The 21,841-nt window shown below is 36.5% G+C and overlaps 1 protein-coding gene across 1 annotated transcript in view; it reads left to right on the forward strand.

Moving 5' to 3' along the window:
- F8 (coagulation factor VIII) overlaps positions 1 to 21,841 on the forward strand; it is a 196,566-nt gene that overhangs the window by 105,034 nt on the left and 69,691 nt on the right. The gene's annotated exons all lie outside the window — the stretch shown is intronic.

A 21,841-nucleotide genomic window follows, 5' to 3' on the forward strand; every position in this document is an offset into this window, starting at 1 on the left:
CCCTTCCCAAACTCTGTTAAGCACCATTCTACTCTCTGTCTCTGTGAGATCCACTTTTTAAGCTCTCATATGTAAGTGAAAACATGTGATATTTGTCTTTCTATGCCTGGCTTATTTCACTTAATATAATGACATCCAAGCTCATACATGTTGCCACAAATGACAGGATTTCATTCTTTTTAATGGCTGAGTAATATTCTATTGTGTACATATACCACACTGTCTTTATCCATTCATCTGTTGATGTATACTTAGGTTGATTTTATATCCTAGCTATTGTGAATGGTGCTGTAATAAGTGTTGATGTGCAGCTATCTCTTTGATACATTGATTTCCTGTCTTTGGATATATATCCAGCAGTGGGATTGCTGGATCACATAGTAGTTCTATTTTTAGTTTTTAGTTTTTTGAGGAAACTCCTTACTCTTTTCCACAGTATTTGTACTTATTTACACTCCCACCAACAGTGTACAAACATTCCCCTTTTGCCACATCCTTAGCAGCATTCATTAATTTTTTTTTTTTGTCTTTTTTATAAAAGCCATTTAACTGAAGTGAAATATCTCATTGTGCCTTTGGTTTGCATTTCTCTGGTAATTATTGATATTGAGCACTTTTTCATATACCTGTTGGCTATGTGTATGTCTTCTTGTTTTTTTGTTTTTTGTTTTTTGTTTTTTTTTTTGAGATGGAGTCTCACTCTGTCGCCCAGGCTGGAGTGCAGTGGTACGATCTTGGCTCACTGCAAGCTCCACCTCCCGGGTTCACGCCATTCTCCTGCCTCAGCCTCCCGAGTAGCTGGGACTACAGGTGCCCACCACTACACCCAGCTAATTTTTTGTATTTTTAGTAGAGACGGGGTTTCACCGTGTTAGCCAGGATGGTCTCGATTTCCTGACCTCGTGATCCACCGGCCTCGGTCTCCCAAAGTGCTGGGATTACAGGCATGAGCCACTGCGCCCGGCCTGTATGTCTTCTTTTGAGAAATGTCTATTCAGATTGTTGTCCATTTTTAATAGGGTTCTTTGTTTTTTTGCTATTGACTAGAGTTTCTTATATATTGTGGTTATTAATGTCCTCTCAGTTGTATAGTTTGCAAATATTTCATCCCATCCTAAGATTGTCTCTTCACTTTGTTAATTGTTTCCTTTGCTGTGCAGAAGCTTATGGCTTGATATAATCCCATTTGTCTACTTTTGCTTTAGTTCCCTGTGCTTTTGAGGTCTTACCTGCAAAATTTTTCCCACACCAATGTCCTGGCGCATGCCCCCAGTGTCTTCTTCCAGTAGTCTCATACTTTCAGGTTTTATATTTAAGTCTCTAAGCCATTTTTATTTTATTTTTGTATATAGTGAGAAATAGGGGTCTAGTTTCGTTCTTCCGCATGAGTATATCCAGTTTTCCCACACCATTTATTGAAGAGACTATTCTTTCACCAGTGCATGTTTTCGGTACTTTGTCAAGAATAAGTTTGGCTATAAATGTGTGGATTTATTTCTAGGTTCTCTGTTGTGTTCCACTGGCATATGTTTCTGGTTTTATGCCAGTACCATGCTGTTTTAGTTACTATAGCTTTGTAGTATAGTTTGAAGTCAAGTAGTGTCATGCCTCCAGCTTTGTTCATTTTGCTCAGGTTTACTTTGGCTGTTTGGAGTCTTTTGTGGTTCCATACAAATTTTAAGATTCTTTTTTCTATTTCTGTGAAAAACTTCATTGGTATTTGGATAGGTATTACATTAAGTGTGGTAGCATTGCTATTTTAATAATATGAGTTTGTCCAGCCCATTAACATGGGGTAGATACCTTTTCATTTTTTTGTGTGTTCTTCAATTCCTTTTATCAGTATTTTAGTTTTCATTATAGAGATATCTAGGTTTATTGTAGCTATTGTAAATGATTTTTTAAAAATTTCTTTTTCAGGTTGTTAGCTCTTGATATATAGAAATGCTACTGCTTTTGCCTGTTGGTTTTGTATCCTGCAACTTTACTGAATTTGCTTATCAGTTCTAATAGTTTTTTGATGGAGTCTTTAGTTTTTTTGTGTGAAATATAAGATTATGTCATCTATAAACAAGGAGAATTTGACTTCTTCCTTTCCAATTTGGATACCCTTTATTTCTTTATCTTGCTTACTTGCTCTGGCTTGGACTTCCAGGACTACGTTTAATAGAATTGGTGAAAGTGGGCATCCTTATCTTGTTTTAGATCTTAGAGAAAAGGCTTTCAGTTTTCCACATTTGGTATGATATTAGCCATAGTTTGTCATATATGGCCTTTATTGTTTTGAGGTATGCTTTCTGTACCTGGTTTGTTGAGAGTTTTATCCTGAAGGGATGTTGAATTTAGTCTTTTTGGCATCAATTGAAATGATCATATGTTTTTTGTCCTTCATTCTGTCGATGTGATGTATCACATTGATTCATTTCCATATGTTGAACCATCCTTGCATCCCTGGGATGAATCCCCCTTGATCATGATGAATGATCTTTTACTGTGTTGTTGAATATGGTTTGCTAGTATTTCGTTGAGGATTTTTGCATCAATGTTCATCAGAGATATTGGCCTGTAGTTTCTTTTTGTGTATGTGTGTGTCTTTGTCTGGTTTGGTTTCAGGATAATACTGGCCTGTAGAATCAGTTTGGAAGTATTTACTCCTCCTTGATTTTTGGGATAGTTTGTGGAGCGTTGGTATTAGTTCTTTTAAAAAAAAAAAATGTTCAGTAGAATTCAGCAATGAAGCCATCAGGTCCTGAGCTTTTCTTTGTTGGGAGACTTTTATTTTACTATTTCTATCTCATCACTTGTTATTAATCTATTCAAGTTCTTTGTTTCTTTCTCTCTTTTCTTTTCCTTTCTTTTCTTTTCTTTTCTTTTCTTCTCTTTTCTTTTTTTTCAGAGTCTTGTTCTTCACCCAGGCTGGAGTGCATTCAATCTAAGCTCACTGCAACCTCTGCCTCCCAGGTTCAAGTTATTCTTGTGCCTGAGCTTCCCACGTAGCTGGGATTACAGGTGTGCACCACCACACCTGGCTAATTTTTGTATTTTTAGTAGAGATGGGGTTTTGCCATGATGGCCAGGCAGGTCTCGAACTCCTGGCCTCAAGTGATCCACCCACCTTGGCCTCCCAAAGTACTGGGATTACAGGCATGAGCCGTTGTGCCTGGCCCAAGTTTTGTATTTCTTATGTTCAATCTTGGTAAGTTGTATATGTATAGTAATTTATCCATTTCGTCTATGTTTTCCAATTTATTGGCATATATTTCCTCATAGTAGCTTCTAATGATCCTTTGAATTTCCGTGATATCATTTGTAATGTCTACTTTTTTGTCTATGATTTTGATTATTTCTATCTTATCTTTTTCTTTTCTTAGTCTAACTAGAGGTTTCTCAATTTTGTTTATCTTTTCTAAAAACCAACTTTTCATTTCACTGATCTTTTTACTGTTATTTTAGTTTCAATTTCATTTATTTCTGCTCTCATTTTTATTATTTCTTTCCTTCTACTAATTGTGGGTTTGATTTGCTCTTGCTTTTCTAGTTCTTTAAAATATATCATTGTGCTGTTTATTTGAGGTCTTTTTACTTTTTTGATGTAGGCATTTATTGTAAATAAATGCAAAAAAATGTATTGTAAATAAATACAATTTTTTCTAAAAAAAAAAAAAAAAAAACTAAAGGCAAAATTTTCCTTTAGTCCTGCTTTTGCTGTATCTCATAGGTTTTGATATGTTGTATTTCCATTTTCATTTGTTTAAAAATTTTTTAAATTTTCTTCCTAATTTCTGTTTTTTTGTTTTGTTTTGTTTTGTTTTGTTTTGTTTTGTTTTTGTTTTTGTTTTTGTTTTTGTTTTTGAGACGGAGTCTCTCTCTCGCCCAGGCTCGAGTGCAGTGGTACAATCTCGGCTCACTTCAAGCTCCACCTCCCAGGTTCACGCCATTCTCCTGCCTCAGCCTCCCGAGTAGCTAGGACTACAGGCGCCTGCCACTACACCCAGCTAATTTTTTGTATTTTAGTGGAGATGGGCTTTCACCATGTTAGCCAGGATGGCCTCAATCTTCTGACCTCATGATCCACCTGCCTCGGCCTCCCAAAGTGCTGGAATTACAGGCGTGAGCTACCGCTCCTGGCCAATTTTCTTCCTAATTTCTTCATTGACCCAATGGTCATTCAGAATCATGTTGTTAATTTCCATGTATTCATATAGTTTCCAAAGTTCCTCTTGTTATTGATTTCTAGTTTTATTCCATTAAGATCAGTAAAGATACTGGATATGATTTCATTTGGGGGGAATATTTTTAATTGTTTTGTGGCCTAATATGTAATCTGTCTTTGAGAATGTTTCATATGCTGAGGAGAAAAAAAATGTGTATTCTGTGGCTATTGGATGAAATATTCTGTAAGTGTCTATTAGGTCCATTTGGTCTATAGTGCATATTAAGTGTGATGTTTCTTTGTTGATTTTCTATCTAGTAATCTGTCTAGTGCTGAAAGTGGGTATTGAAATACCCAATTACTGTAATGGGGTCTATCTCTCTTTTTAGTTCTAATAATATTTGCTTTATGTATCTCAGTGCTCCAGTGTTGGGTACATATACATTTAGAATTATTATCTCATCTTGCTGAATTGACTCCTTTATCATTATATAATGACCTTCTTTGTCTCTTTTCACTGTTTTTGGATTGACGTCTATTTTATCTGGTATAGCTACTCCTGCTTTTTTGTTTCTATTTGTATGGAATATCTTTTTCCATGCCTTCATTTTCAGGCTGCATTTCTTTATAAGGTAAAGTGAGTTTCTTGCAGGCAGCATACGGTTGAATCTTGTTTTCATCCATTCAGCCACTTTGTCTTTTCATTCGATAATTTAGTTCATTTACACTCAATGTTACTATTGTTAGGTAAGCAGTTACTAGTGCCACTTGGTTATTTGATTCATGGTTGTTTTATTAGTCCTCTCTTCTTCCTTTCCTGTCTGTCTTTGTATAAAAGTGATTTTCTCTAGTAGTATGTTTTAATCTCTTTTTTGTGTGTGTGTATCTATTATAGGTTTCTGCTTTGTAGTTATCATGAGGCTTGTAACATTTTATAACCAACTATTTTAAACTGCTGACAACTTAACTCTGATCACAATTCAAAGAAAAAAAAAAAAAACAAAGATAAAACTAAAAACTAACTTTTTAAGTCCATCCCCTGCCTCTTTTTGACTTTTTGTTGTCTCAATTTATGTCTTTTCACATTGTCTCTTAACAAAATTTTGTATTATAGTTACTCTTATTTTTGTTAGGCTTTTCTTTTAGTCTTCATACTAAAGATATGAGTAGTTTACACACTGCAATTACAGTGCTAGCGTATTCTGTATTTGTCTGTGTACTTATTATTGCCAGTGAGTTTTGTGCCTTCAGATCATTTCTTCTTGCTCTTTGCCATCCTTTTCTTTCAGATTGAAGAACTCTCTTTACCATTTCTTATAAGATAGGTCCAGTGTTCATTAAATTCTTTAGCTTTTATTTGTCTGGAAAAGTTTTTATTTCTCCTTAATGTTTGAAGAATTACTTTTCTGGATATAATATTCTAGTTTGGAAGTCTTTTACCTTCAGCATTTTGAATAGGTTATCCCATTTACCCCTGGCCTATAAGGTTTCTGTTATTATGACTGTTGCTAGACATATTGGAGTTCCTTTACATGGTATTTGCTTCTTTTCCCTTACTGCCTTTAGATACTTTTTTTGACCTCTAAGATTTCATTACTATATGCCTTGAGGTAGTCTTATTTGGGTTGAATCTTCTTGGTGTTCTTTGAACTTCTTGTGCCTGGATATTCATATCTTTCTCTAGGTTTGGAAAGTTCTGTCATTCTTTCTATTTTTTCTTTCCAACTTTATTTTAGCTTCAGGGGGTACATGTGCAGGTTTGTTACATGGGTAAATTGCATTTTGTGGGGGTTTGGTGTCCCGATTATTTTGTCACCCAGGTAACAAGCATAGTACTGAATAGGTAGTTTTTTCATCCTCACCCCTCAACCCTCAAGTAGGCCCCAGCATCTTATTATTCTCTTCTTTGTTTCCATGTGTACTCAATGTTTAGCACCCACTTATAAGTGAGATCATGCAGTATTTGGTTTTCTGTTCCTGCATTAATTCGCTTAGGATAATGGCCTCCAAATCCATCCATGTTGCTGTAAAGGACATGATCTTGTTTTTTATGGCTGTGTAATATTCCATGGTGTATATGTACCACAATATCTTTATCTAGTTCACCATTGATGGGAATTTAGGTTGAAACCATGTCTTTGCTAGTGTGAATAGTGCTGCAATGAACATATACATGCATGTATCTTTATAGTAGAATGATTTATATTCCTCTGGGTATGTAATGAGTAATGAGATTGCTCAGTCAAATGGTAATTCTCTTATAAGTTCTTTGAGAAATCTCCAGACTGCTTTCTACAGTGGCTGAATTAATCTACATTCCCACCAGCGGTATGTAAGTGTTCCCTTTTCTCCAAAACCTGACCAGCATCTGTTATTTTTTGACTTTGTAATAACAGGCATTCTGACTGGTAGATGGTATCTCATTGTGGTTTTCATTTGCATTTCTCAAATGATTAGTGATGTTGAGCAATTTTACATATATTTGTTGGCCACATGCATATCTTCTTTGAGAAGTGTCTGTTCATGTCCTATGCCCTTTTTAAAAATTTTTGTTTGCTTGTTAATTTAAGTTTTTCATAGATTCTGGATATTCGACCTTTATCAGATACTTAGTTTGCAAATATTTTCTCCCATTCTGTTGGTTTGTTGTTTATTGTTGATATTGATCATTTCTTTTACTGTGCAGAAGTTCTTTAGTTTACTTAGGCCCCACTTCTCAATTTTTCATTTTGTTGCAATTGCTTCTGGGGTCTTTGCCATGAAATCTTTGTCAAGGACTTTGTCCAGAATGGTATTTTCTAGGCTTTCCTCTAGGATTTTTATAGTTTTAGGTTTTACATTTAAGTCTTTAATCCATCTGGAGTTGATTTTTGTATATGGTATAAGGAAGAGGTCCAGTTTCAATCTTCTGCATACAACTAGCCATTTATCCTAGCATCACTTATTGCATAGAAAGTCCTTTCCCCATTGCTTGTTTTTGTTGACTTTGTCAAAGATAAGATGGTTGTAGGTGTGTAGCTTTATTTCTGGGTTCTCTAATCTGCTCCATTGGTCTATGCATCTGTTTTTGTACCAGTACCATACTGTTTTGGTTACTGTAGTCTTGTAGTGTAGTTTGAAGTTGAGTAGCATGATGCTTCTGGCTTTGTTCTTTTTCTTGGGATTGCTTCAGTTATCCCATATTTCCCAGAGGTTTTGTTCATTCTTTTTAAAATTTTTATCTGACTGAGTTGATTCAATAAACCAGTCTTCGAGTTATGAGATTCTTTCGTCAGCTTCATCTATTCTGCTGTTAATACTTCTGATTGTATTACTGGAATTCTTGTAGTGAGTTTTTCAACTCTATCAGATCGGTTTGGTTCTTTTTTAAATTGCTATTTCATCTTTCATCTCTTGTATCGTTTTATTGGATTCCTTAGATTCCTTGCATTAGGTTTCCACTTTCTCCTGAATTTTGATGATCTTTCTTCCTATCCAGGTTCTGAATTCTATGCCTGTCATTTCAGCCATTTCAGCCTGGTTAAGAGCCATTGCTGGGGAGCTAGTGCAGTTATTTGGATATAAGAAGACATTCTGGCTTTTGTAGTTGCCAGAATTACTGAACAGGTTTTTTTCTCATCTGTGTGGGCTAATGTTCTTTTAATCTTTGAAGTTTCTTTTTTTGGGTGGAGATTTTTGCTTTCATATTCTTTGAGGCCAGTGAGGGTTTGACTGTGATATAAATTGGGTTCAGCTGACTGGCTTCGTTTCTGGAAAATTTCAGGGGGCCAAGGCTCAGTTCAGCACACCTGGGCTATGTGCTCTATCCCAGGGGTGCTGGTACCAGGCCCACAGCTTTGTTCTCTGGCCCTTTGAGGTTAAGCACCTGCTGCACTGGAGGAGTTGAGGTGTTCCCAGTCCACTGGCGAGAACACTCCAATGGTGGGGGGGGGGCGGGGCGGTGCCAGCCAAATTGCTTCATTGGGGCAGTGGCAGTGGGCTATACACTTGTGTGTATTCTGACGGTAGTGTGGCAGGGTGCGTGTGTGCCAATCACAGCAGGGTGTGTGTGTGCACATGCTGGTGAGGGTAAAGGAATGGTAGCAACATTCACATGCACATGCACTGGTGGCAACAGGATGATAAGGTCCACATGCCCTGCGCATCAGCAAAGCAGTGGGGGGAGGCTGTGGGCGAGTTTATGCCAGCAAAGTGGTGAGGGGAGGCTGCAGGTGAGTGGGTGTGAGTTGGCAGAGGCCCATCTACTGAAGCTCTCCAATGATTAGGCAGGGTCTGCCAGTAAAGGTGCTATGGTAGTGGCCACCAGGAAGTGCCCTGGTTGAGTATCCAAGGCTGCAGTGCAAGTGGGTTCAGCCACGCAGGGACCCCAACAGAGGCTGGCAGACAGAGGGTGCTCAGATCAGACTGGCCCCATCCCACAGGCAAGACTGCCCTGCTCTGTCCAGGTCTGATAGTTAACAAAGGCCAAAGCCACCTAGAAGAACATGGTGAGCCTTGGGGGATGGGCATCCCTGGCCGTGCTCCACTGCAACCCTTCCCAAGCCAAACCCTCTAGACTCCGCAAAGGCTGGAATTCTGTCCTGTCCACCTCTCCAAGCAGCTCTCCCTGTCAGTTGAAATGCCCATGGGGGTCAAGGAGTCTTCTTCAGCTAGGATTCTGGGGGTCTGTGGTGAGAATGAGCCACTCCTTGCCTATTTAACTCATCCATTCACCAGGAGCTACTTGGGGCCAGGAATGAGTCCTGGTGCGTGGCAGCCCCCATGCAGGGTTCCAAGATTCCTTCCCCTTCAGCCCAGGGTCTGTATCCTCCCTCAGTCCACTCTCAATGCCTTCCTTCCCATAGATCTGCTTGGAGTGTCTTCTTGATAATCTGGTTTCTTGTTGGGAGATCCTCTTCCTGACTATGTCTAGTTGGCCATCTTGGAAGAGCTCTATTATTATTTCTTTTAATAAACTTTCTACCATGATCTCTTTCTCTACATCCTCTTTAAGGCCAATAGCTCTTAGATTTGCCCTTGTGGGCTATTTTCTAGATCTCGTAGGCATGCTTTCTTCTTTTTTAACTTTTTTTCTTTTTTCTCCTCTATGTATTTTCATATAGCCTGTCTTCAAACTCACTAATTCTTTCTTCTGCTTGATCAATTCTGCTGTTGAGAGACTCATTCATTTTTCAGTTCGTCTAGTGAATGTTTCAGCTCTAGAATTTCTTCTTGATTTTTAAAATCATTTCAATGTCTTTGTTAAGTTTCTGTGGTAGATTTCTGAATTCCTCCTTTGTGTTATCTTGAAGTTCATTGAACTTCCTCAAGACAGCTATATATATATACACACACACACACACACATATATATATGTCTTACTATATATATATATCTTACTATATACATATATATATATATATATATATATATATATATATATATATATATGTCTTACTCTGTAACCTGCAGCCACGACTTCCCTGGCTCAGGTGATTTGGTGATTCTCTCACCTCAGCCTCCCAGGTAGTTGGGACTACAGGTGTGTGCCACCACACCCAGCATATGGATGGATGGATGGATGGATAGATAGATAGATAGATAGATAGATAGATAGATAGATAGATAGATAATAGTAGAGACAGGGTTTTGCCCTATTGTTCAGGCTGGTTTCAAACTCCTGGGCTCAAGTGATGCACCTGTCTTGGCCTCCCAAAGTTTTGGGATTACAGGCATGAGCCACCATGCCCAGCCAAGACAGCTACTTTGAATTCCCTGTCTGACAGGTCACATATCTCCATCACTCCAGGATTGGTCATTGGTGCCTTATTTAGTCCATTTGGTGAGGTCATGTTTTCTTTGTTGTTTTTGATACTTGTGGATGTTCATTCATGTCTGGTCATTGAAGAGTTATGTATTTATTCCAAACTTCACAGGCTGGGCTTATTTGTACCCATCCTTGAGAGGGCTTTCCAAAAATTCAAAGGGGATTGAGTGTTGTTACTTAGATGACTGTGGTCATTTCAGCACTTGGGGGTACTCTAAGCCCAGGAATGCTGAAACTTTTGCAGACTCCTAGATATACAGACTTGGTGGACTTGGGGAAGATAAGGGAGAATTCCTTGGATTCCCAGGAAAGGTCTCTTACTCTCTTCCCTCACTTTCCTCCAGGCAGGACTCTCTCTCCATGCTGGCCTGCCTGAAGTTGGGGGAGGGGTGATGCAAGCATTCCCATGGTCACCACAGCTGGCATTGTGGTGGGTTGCATCTGAATCCCATAGTCTCTCAGGCCAGTGCAATACCTAGGCTCCCCAAGGCCCATGACTGCTACTGCCCAGTTACTGCTGCTGTTTATTCAAGGCCCAAGGCCACTTTAGCTATCAGGTGGTAAATCTTGCCTGGATTTGGTCTATCCCTCCAGGGCAGTGAATCCCCTTCTGGCCCAGGGTGGGTCTAGAAATGCCATCCAGGAGCAAAGGCCTAGGATTGGGGGTTTCAAGAATCTGCCTGGTCCTTTTTTTACTGTGGTTGAGCTGGTACCCAAGTTGCGAGACAAAGTCCTCTGTATTCTTCCCTCTCCTTCTCCCAAGTGGAAGCTGTGTTTCCCTGCACTGCATCACCTGGAGTTTAGGAAGGAGTGGCACAGGCACTCCCATGGCCACCACAGCTGGTGTCACACTGGAGTATACCTCAAGCCCACTGAAAAGCCTAATTTTCAAATGTGTTTGCTAAACTATAGTTGTAAACATATATTTAAATATGCAATGAACATGTAAACTTCATTTTCACAAGGCTTGTGAATATTTGTGTGTGCTTTGTGAACATTGGTATTGCTGGATAAATACCACCTAGAAGACCTTGGGAAATGCATAGTAATCTTCTGCACATATATCCCCAAACCACTGTGAGGCCTCCAGAACAAATGTGGCTTTCAGCATCTCTTCCTCTCTCTCCCTCAATAACCACTGCAAGGCTTTTGAGACTATCAACCGTAAGTCCAACACAGACTTCTGTGTTCACACAGCTTACTAACAAGCACTAGGCCACTGCATGCTTCCTGGCCCCTCCAACCCCCACCATCTACAGAGGGAAGAACATAAAACTACCTGCAGATTGTAGTTGCTGTCTTACTCTTACAGCATTTCTGGAGATAAGTGCTCATGGGGAAGTTTCTAGAGAATAAAAACTAATGTCCTCATACATAATCACACATTTACTTTCATACCTGGAAACTTATATTACTTCAAGTGATATATTTCTGTGGGAAGTGAGCGAGGAACCTGGAAGAACCCCAGTAACATCTCTGAAAGTATCTTGCTTATTTATGTTTATGTGTTTATGTCTTTATCTGTCTCCCAACTAAGTTGTAAGCTCTCTGAGAGCAGAGACCTAATCTATCCTGTTAATCACCATATCCCCAATATCTATGGTGCCTGGCATATAGTAGATACTTTAAAAATATGTAAAAATAAATGAATGGGCTGGACACAGTGGCTCATGCCTATAATCCCAGCACTTTGGGAGGCCGAGGCGAGCAGGTCACCTGAGGTCAGGAGTTTGAGACCAGACTGGCCAACATGGGAAAACCCTGTCTCTACTAAAATACAAAAACAATTAGCTTGGTGAGGTGGCAGGCACCTGTAATCCCAGCTACTCAGGAGGCTGAGGCAGGAGAATTGCTTGAGCCCAGGAGGCGGAGGTTGCAGTGAGCAGAGATCGTGCCACTGCACTCCAGCCTGGGCGACAAGAATGAGACTTTGTCTCTAAATAAATATACAAATAAATAAATGCAAAAAGATTGTATACAAGGGTATATATGGCAGAACTACCTATAAAGGGACTAGTAAACACTTGGAGGAAATGTAAATGTCCAACAATAGGGGATTAGTTAAGTGTGGCTTGTCCATATTATAAGAATCCTATGAAGCCATTAAAAATGATTAAATGGAAGAATATCTGATGACATTGAAAATATTCACAACTAGGTGGAAAAACATATATACAATATAATAAACCTATTATAGAATGATATGTATAATATGGTTGTAATTGTCTAAAACAAAGAGAGAAAATGTGTGTGTGTTTGTGTAGGCAGAGAAAAATATTAGATATCAATAATTTGAGAAACATTTAAGCTACTTTGGTGATCACTTCTAAAGACAAATTAAAACTCTGTTTTATATTCTTTGATGGGAAATTTTAATATAGTATCATTGATTACAAAGCTCAAACTAAACAAAATGCCTAAGGAAGATTTCCTGTGTTTAATATGATAAAGTCTGGTCCCTTTTATTTGTTTATTTTATTGAAACCCCATACCCATTATGAAGTCACTCCCTATTTCCTCCTCTCCCAGCCCCTGGCAACTGCTGACCTACTTTCTGTCTGTAGATTTCTCTATTCTGGACATTTCATATAAATGGAATCATACAATATTTGCCCTCTGTATCTGATTTATTTCACTTAGCATATTGTTTTCAAGATTCATTCACACTGTAGCATGTATCAGTACATCATTCTTTTTATGGATGAATAGTAGTCCATTGTATAAATAGACAACATTTTGCTTATCCACTCATCTATTGATGAATAGTTGGGTCATTTTCACCTTTCGGCTATTGTGAGTAGTGATATTATGAAAATTCATGTACAAGTATTTGTTTAAACACTTGTTTTCAATTATTTGAGGTATGCACTCAGGAGTAGAATTTCTGAGTCATATGGCAATTCTATGTTTAACTTTTTCAGGAACTAACTGCCAGAATGTTTTTCACAACAGCTGCCCCTTTTTATGGTTGTATTGAAATGATATGTATGTAGGGGAGGTGGGTGGCTGCAAAATGAAGAGCAGGGCATTGTATGCAACAATGAGAAAATGGATTAGAAAAAACTATTTAGAGTTCTGCTTTTTTCTCTTCCCCCTTTTTGTTCTGGGATGATCATTGCCTGCCACTTCTCTACAAAACTTGTCAGCAAACTCTGAAAAATTTATCTCCTATGCAATTTTATATTCTTGGGAAAATACTAGAGGATGTACTCTACCAAGATGATAAAGCAAATCAATGAAAAGGAAAATCTTGGGATCCAGGATTCAGGGTATGCAACACAATAGACAGGCAAAGCGAATTCCCAGGAGGAGGGTCAATGAAGATCCCAGACTAACACCTGTGTAGCAGGCTTATTGAACAACCAGTCTATATGGGAGAAGCAAAACAAAGTCTAAAGGCGATGAAAATACAGGAGAAATTGAGCTGATTTGGCAGATGATAAGATAATTGTGTTGAAAGGAGTTTCATGGTTCTGTCAGTTTAAGGGTGTAGTAGTAATAAGTATACAGAAAAACTAGTAAAACAAAAAATGAGCCAATTATTAACCCCAGTATAAACAAAATTTTACAAGAAAAATATTTAAGCATAGTACACTACATGGCTCATCCATGAACAAATGTTTACATGGTTATAATGATATGAATACCAGAAATTGATTTAACCAAAACTTGTGATATAATATTGAGAGAATGGGTGGAAGAGAGGTATATATATTTAACAATATTTCTCCTTTCTCAAAAAGCAAATCAAACCTTGTCTTCTGAGAATTATCTTAGAATATGAGCCGAGGGTATATTACTCTTTTAATATACTGTTAAGCACTATTTTTATATTTTATTTAGAATAATGTACATCTATATTAATAAATGAGATTAACTCCTTTGCCTTTTTGTGCCATTTTAATATTTTTAATATTAGAATTATATTAGCCTTGTACAGAAATCACAAGCATACCATTTTTTCTATGTTCCAAAACAGTTTAAATAATCCAGGAACCATGGATTTCTTGAAGGTTTGAGAAAACTTGCCCATAAGAATCATAATTTTGGCCAGGCATGGTGGCTCACACCTGTAATCCCAGCACTTTGGGAGGCCAAGGCGGGCGGATCACCTGAGGTCAGGAGTTCGAGACCAGCTTGACCAACATGGAGAAACCCAGTCTCTACTAAAAATACAAAATTATCTGGGCGTGGTGGTGTGTGCCTGTAATCCCGGCTATTCTGGAGGCTGAGGCAGGAGAATCACTTGAACCCAGGAGGCAGAGGTTGCAGTGAGCTGATATCATGCCATTGCCCTCCAGCCTGGGCGACAAGAGCAAGACTCCATCTCAAAATAAAATAAAATAAAATAAAATAAAAATCCTAATTTTATGTCCTAGTGTACTTGAGGGTACAGTTGAGGCTTTCATTTGCACCATTCCACTGAACAAGTTCTTTTCAAGGAAGAAGTCGAAATTGACCTCTAACTTGCCAATTTCAACAATTCCCAAACCTTGACCTACCAGACCTCTCAGCATCAGTTGATGGAGTTGGTCACTTTCTTCTTGAAACTTTCTTCACTTGACTTCTAGAAAATCACTGTCTTTGGTTCAGTAAGAAGGGAGAACCAAAGACAGTGATTTTCTACATAAAAAATCCAATTAAGTTTTGTTTCTTCTATCAGTTAGAGTGATATGTTAATATCTCCTACTATATTGTGATTTTGTCTGTCTAATTCTGTCAATTTTAAAATATATTTTGAGACTGTATTACTAGTATGTACAAATGTATAATTGTTATGTCCTTTGGGGTATGCTCCTTTTGTCATTATAAAATCCTCCTCTTTAAATCTACTAATGTTCATCATCTTAAAATCTACTTTGTCTGATCTTTTACATATGCTTTATTTTAGTTTGTGTATAGTATTTCTTTTTTCTTTACTTTTATTTGCAGTCTTTCCCCATTCTTATAGTTACATGCATCTCTTGTAAACAACAAATAATTGGTTTTTATTTTATTATCCAGTCTGATAATATTGATCTTTTAGTTGATGTAATTGATCCTTTACGCTCAGTGTATTTACTGATATATTTGGATTTAAATCTCACATCTTATTTGCTTTCTAGTTGTCCCACCTGTTTTATTATCACTTTTCTCTGCTTTCTTTCCTTTGGAATTGAGTCTTTATTATTATTTATTATTATTTTATTATTTCATTTTCACTCTATTCAGTTGTTAGTTTACATTCTTCTACTGTTTCATATGGGATATCTTAAAGGTTACAGCATGCATTCTTGACTTACTAAAGTCTAATTTAATTTGTTACCACTTCCCAGATAATGCAAAGACTTTCAAACAACATGACTCCATTTCTTACTCCGACCTTTTGTGCTCTTGTCATTTATTTGAATTCTACATCTATTTTAAACCCCATAAGACATTATTATTGTTTTATGTAATCAATATCATTTATGTGTGTGTGTATATATATATATATATTTACACCTTTCATTTCTTTCATTCTTTTCTGCATTTCTTGCTTCCATCTGTGATCATTTTCTTTTTGTCTGAAGAAACTTCTTTGGAACTTCCTTCATTGTGGGTTGGCTGGTAAAAGTTCTCTGTCAGTTTTTGGTCAGAATGGGTCTTTATTTTGCCTAGATACAAGTCCTTGGTTGGATTTATGTATTGTGAATGTTTTCTCCCAGTCTGTGGTTTGTCTTTTCACTCCTTTAAGGGTGCATTATGGTTAATAGAAGTTCTTACATTTAATTAATTCTTATTTTTCAGTTTTTTATGGTTAGTGCCTTTTGTATTCTGTTTCAGAAATTTTTGCCTATCCTAAGAACATGATGCCATCCTTCTATATATTCTTTCTACATATTTTAAATATTTTCTTCTAGAAGTCTGATTGTTGTATTGTTCACAATTAAGTTTATGATTCATTTTTAATTAATTTTGATGGAGCAATGCAGATAAAAGTTCATTTTTCCATATGGATATTCAATTGCTTTAGCGCCAATTGTTGGAAAAAAATAATTTCCTCACTGAATTGCACTGTTGTCTTTGCCATGAATCTGATGACCATATCACTATAGCTTTGTTTCTGTACTCTATTTTAGGGGTAGGTTATGTTCCACAAGCCAAATTTGCAGCCTGTTTTTATATGACATTGAGCTAAGAATTTTTTTACATTTTTAAAGAATTGTCACACAAAACAAAAAAACAGCAAAAAAACAAATAAGAATATGTATCATGGACCATATGTATCTACAAACCTAAAATATTTACTATGTTGCTTTTCACAGAAAAAGTTTGCCAACCCTGATCTCTTATATTCCATTGACTTATTGGTCTGTCTTTGTACCAGTAACATATTATCTTATAGTAAGTTTTAATATTAGTATAATTCCTCCAACTTTGCTCTCTTTGATTTTTATATAAATTTTAGAATCATCTTGTCAATTTTATCAACAAAAATATCTTCTGAGGTTTTGATAGGAATTACATTGACTCTATAGATCCATTTGGGGGAGCATACATCTTAACAATATTGAGCATTCCTGTCCATGAGCATAGTTTGTTTGTTTGTTTATTTATTTATTTATTTATTTATTTATTTAGATCTTTTAAATTTTCTCTTGGCAATATTTTTGTAAAATTTTATTGTACAGGTCTTGCACATTTTTGTAAAATTTATTCTTTCGTATTTAATGTTATTTTCTATTTCTTCTGGTATCAGTTTTTATCAGTTGTGTTTTTCTAGAAATATGTCCATTTCAACTAAGTTGTTTAATTTACTTTTGTCATCCTTATAATGTCTGTGCTGATGTCTCCCTTTTCATACCTGATATTTTTATTTATATTTTAACTATTTTAAGTTTATCAGCTTTGTTATAGGTTCATCAAATTTACTAATCCTACCATAGGATCAAATTTTTGCTTTGTTCAGCAGGTCATGGAATTTAAAAAATTTTTTTACTTTGTTTATTTCCTATGTTGAATTTTTATTTTTATTTTGCTTTTCATTTCATTTATTTCTGGTCTTTTGTTATTATTCCAATACTTTCTTTGGATTCAGTTTTCTTTTTCTTCTTGACTTCTTGAGATTAAAACTTGGTTCATCGACTTTCAACATTTCTTACTTTTTAAAAGTGCATACAAAGCTATAAATTTATCTTTATATACTGCTCTAACCTCATATCACAAATTTTGATGAGTCATATTTTTACTATCATTGAATTTAAAATATTTTATAATTTTTACGTTATTTCTTGTTTTATTCACAGTTATTTTACAGTGTTTTATTTTTCCAACATATGGAGATTTTCTGGCTCTCTCTCTGTTGCTGATTTACTTGTTTTACTGTGATCACATAACATACTCTGTATTATCTCAATCGTTTGAAATTTGTTGAGACTTGCTGTATGCCCAGTAAATAATTTAATTTGATAAATAGCCCACTGCATTTGAAACAAATATGTCTCTGCTGTTGTTGGGTAGAGTGTCATATATTTGTCTATTATGTCAAGTTGCTTTATCATGTTTTTAAAATCCTCATAAACTTCCTGATATTTTGTCTGTTTCTTACAGACATGGAGGAAACTGTGACATCTCTATGATTGTTGAGTTTGTTATTTTGCTGTTTGTATTTGTTAGTAAGATGTTTCAAAATAAATAAGGCAAAATAAAATCAGGTGCTTACAAATTTAAGATTGTATTCTTATTAGATCAATTCTTTCATCTTTGTGAAATGTCCTTTTTGTCTGAAGTAGTACTTGTTGCCTTAAACGTCTGCATTGTCTAAAATTTATGCACCTGCACTATCATCTTTATTTTGGTTAATGTTTGTGTGGTATATGTTTCCCATTCTTTTCTTTTCAACCTATCTGTATCCTTATATTTACAGTGTGTCTTTTTTTTAACATTTTCTGTAGTGCAAGTCTGTTGGTTAATTAATTTTGTCAGGTTTTGCTTCTCGGAAAAGTCTTTATTTCTGTTTTTGAATTATATATTCACCTTGTATAGAATTCTGGGTTTGTGGTTGTTGTTTTTGTTTTATTACATTTTATTTTATTGATTTTCCCTCAGCACGTTAAAAATGCCACTCCATTGTTTCTACTTGCATAGTTTTTCACAATAAGTTTGCTGTAATTCCCATTTGTGTTCAACTGTATATAATGTATCTTTTTAAAAAAATCTGGATGCCTTCAAGCTCTTTACTTTGATTTGTGTGTATGTGTGTGTGTGTTCTACTTTGGCATTCTCTAGGCTTCTTCAATCTGTGATTTGGTATCTCATTAATTTTGAAAAATATTTATCATCTGTGTCTTCAAATATTGTTTCTAATTTTTTCTCTTCTTCTGGTATTGCATTTACATATGTTATACTGTTCAATTTGTCACACAGTTCTTGAGTGCGCTGTTCTAGTTTGTTTTCTCACTATTTTTCCTTCTAGTTGTTCAGTTTTGTTGACATTTACTGACCTATTTTTACTTCAATAATTGTTTCCTGGGTTGTTGACTTAACTGATGAACTCATAGATGGCATACAATTTATCTTTTTATTCTTGTGTCACTTGTGCTTTTGATGTCACATCTAGGAAGGCTTTGCCTAGCCCAAGGCCACATTTACTTCCATATTTTCTTCTAAGAGTTTGACAGTTATAGCTGTTACATATATGTCTATGATCTAGTTTGAATAAATTTTTGTGTATGATGTGAAGAAGAGGTCTAACCTCTTTTTTATCTTTTGCATGTAAATACCCAGTTGTCCTGGCACCATTTGTTGAAAATATGATTCTTTTCCCATTAAGTCATCTTGACACCCTTGTTGAAAATCAATTGACCATAAATGTGAGAGTTTGTTTCTGAACTCTCCATTCTGTTCCATTGACCCATATGTCTTCTATAAATTCTTATAGCTAATTCTACATTAGACTTTGGTTTTCAGATGTGGTAATCTCATAGATTATGGTGGCATGTTTGGTTACAAGTTTTATCTTCTCCTTGGCAACACTTTTTTGATTACTGCTCTTCTTTTATTTGTTTTTGTTGTTCCTTTCTCTTTTTTTGAGACAAGGTCTCACTCTGTTGCCCAGGGTGGAGTAAGTGGTATCATCATGGCTCACTGTAGCCTCAATCTCCTGGGCTCAAGTGATCCTCCCACCTCAGCCTCCCACGTAGTGGGACTACAGGCATGCACCATCATGCCAGGCTAACTTTTTTATATTTTGTAGAGACAGGGTCTTGCTTTGTTGCCTGGGCTGGTCTTGAACTCCTGGTCTCAAGCAATCCTCCAACCTCAGCTTCCCAAAGTACTGGGATTACCAGTATGAGCTACTGCACCTGGCCTTGTTGTTCCTTTCTTCCTTTTATCTTGTAGTATCTTGATCCTTTTTGCTTATTATTTATCATTAAGGTGAGTTTGTCCTAAATAAACTTTTTGCAGAAAGTTTATGTGGATATATTAATATCAATGAGGCATTAGGAGTGAGTTTTAGATTAGCAGGAATTCTCTTATGAAAGGTATTGATTTTATGTGTGAGTTTTCAGCCTTTACTTCTCTCTAGCCCATCAAGATCAAAGCTGCAGAGGTGTTTACATTTCAGAATTTCTTTCCTCCCCTCCCCACCTTACAAAACAGACTTTCACTGCAAAAATGGCTTGTCAGTGTGATTATTTGTTCTGGTCCCATCTTTCCTACCTTTTGAGACTTGTGTTGAAAGGAGTCCAGTAAAACCACCGATACCAGCTTGTAGACCCTGATCCCATTGTTATAATGAATGACTGACTGTTTTTCATATCAAAGTGTCATACTTACACCTTGATAGAAGAAAGAAACAAGGCCAGGAGCAGTGGCTCATGCCTGTAATCCCAGCACTTTGGGAGGCTGAAGTAGGAGGAATAATGAGACTTTGATATAAAAAATGGGGAAGATATGGAGGTATAAGATATGAAGAAGTATGTCTTCTTGGACTTTTCTGAAATCTGCCAGCCATGAGCATCCACTCTTTGTATCTTTTGACACCCATTTTATATTAACTATACTTCTATTTTGTGGTTTCATGGCTTCAGATATCTTCCAGCTTAATTGTGCTCTGTCTTTAATTATTTGCAGCAATTTCTGAAAGGAGCAAGAAGAAAGACCAGACCTTTCTTTGCCATTTTAAACACTGGTCATCTTTTGAAACCCCATGAAAGGCACAGTGGGTGACCATCTACCTCAGGAGTGGGCAAACTATGGGCCTTGGGTAGTCTGGTCTCTTGTCTGTTTTTGTAAGGCTTTATTGGAACCCATACACACACAAACTGATCATCTCTTGTTTTGTGTTAAGTTTTCTTATAATTATACTTTTCTATTTCGTCTAGCTGAACTACCATTTCATCTTGTGTATGTCCTTTCCAGTCTTAAATTATAGAAGCTATGTCTTTGTGGTTTTAAATTATGGAAGCTGTGTCTTCTTGTGTTTTAGCATGGCAAGATATTTGTTCTTACTTTTCCTCTAGAATCTGCAGTGGATTACTTTCAAAAGTAGGTATTGCTTCTAAGTTTCCTGACTTCTGTTTCCTTCTCCCTGTTCTGTAGTATCTTTATACATTGCATGTTTTCTCTTATCCTTAAACAAGGTACAAAAATGTTCTGATCAAGGTTTGCTAGCAGAGAAGATAAGTGGCATGCTCTTAGCTTAACTCTCTGTCTACTTAATGGATGTTGAATTCCCTTCTCAACTCAACAACTAGAAGAAAGGTTAAGATAAACTAACCCCAGTCCAATATCTAGTTTCTACTGGGCTTTTATATGTCTTCTATGGTAGCTTCTCTCCTCTTACTTCCTTTACTGTCTGTGCAGGATGTGATCAGCTGGGCTCTGTCTCTCTGAGTTGCTTTGGTAGTATTACTAGTTCCAAGATCGGATAATAGCTTACAGAATTAATTAGTTCAGTGAAAGCCCTGGTTTGATCACAGAGGCAGAGACTGAACTGTATTTGTAGTGCTGACTAGACCCCAAACTTGGCCAGGTAGCTTGTACTTGTGTCAAAAGTTGGAGGAGGAGATTGACAGCTGAGGTGTCTCCAAGGGAATTACAATTATTTTCATTTTCTTTGTGTCTGTAATTATGTCTCTTTTCTTAAATTTTGTATATGTAAAATTTCTTAATTTTTGTTTGGCTATTTATTTTATTGACTTTTTCATCAAACAACCAACTCTTCTTTAAGCACTTGGATTGAAATGTGTTAATTAATTATAACGTTTTAAATTTACCATTAGTCACACATACAATACAAAAAGATATTTTCATTACAAAATTTTAACCCAAGCAGTTAAAACTAAACTCCAGCTTGATCACCATTCCTAATACCAGGCCCTTCTCAGAGGGGAGGGTAAGTAAAAGTCCATTTTGGTAACTAGTTTAACCAGAATCTTTCATTGTTTCCCTGTTTTTCTTATAATGTCTTCCTTTGAATTATCCTTTTTTTCAAGAGTTCCATCATATGATGTATTCCTTTTTGCTTACAGATTGACCGCCTAGAGGCATGCATCCCCCTACTGCAGTCTGAGCTGGTTCTCTCTGGGCCTGAGGCTCAGTTATCAACTTGGGACTTTTATTTACCCTCCCTCAGGATAGGTACCTGGTTCTTGGATACCAGGTCTTTCTCTTGTTTGATATACTCCTTTATTTTGGTGGCAAACATTCCGTAATCACTTCCTGAGAATGGTGACATTTGAGGTAGATTTTCTGAGTCTTTATATGTTAGAATATGTTTTTATTCTCCTTTGCCACTTGATTGATAATTTGGCTGCACATAGAATGTAGGCATTCACAGGGCTTTTGGGAGCATCTTCCCTTGAGGAGAAGGTAGATACAGTTAAGATCTTCCCTGCAAAGACTATGTGAAATGA

This window comes from Piliocolobus tephrosceles, chromosome 12 (assembly GCF_002776525.5).
Source record: "Piliocolobus tephrosceles isolate RC106 chromosome 12, ASM277652v3, whole genome shotgun sequence".
In the NCBI taxonomy this organism is placed as follows: domain Eukaryota; kingdom Metazoa; phylum Chordata; class Mammalia; order Primates; family Cercopithecidae; genus Piliocolobus; species Piliocolobus tephrosceles.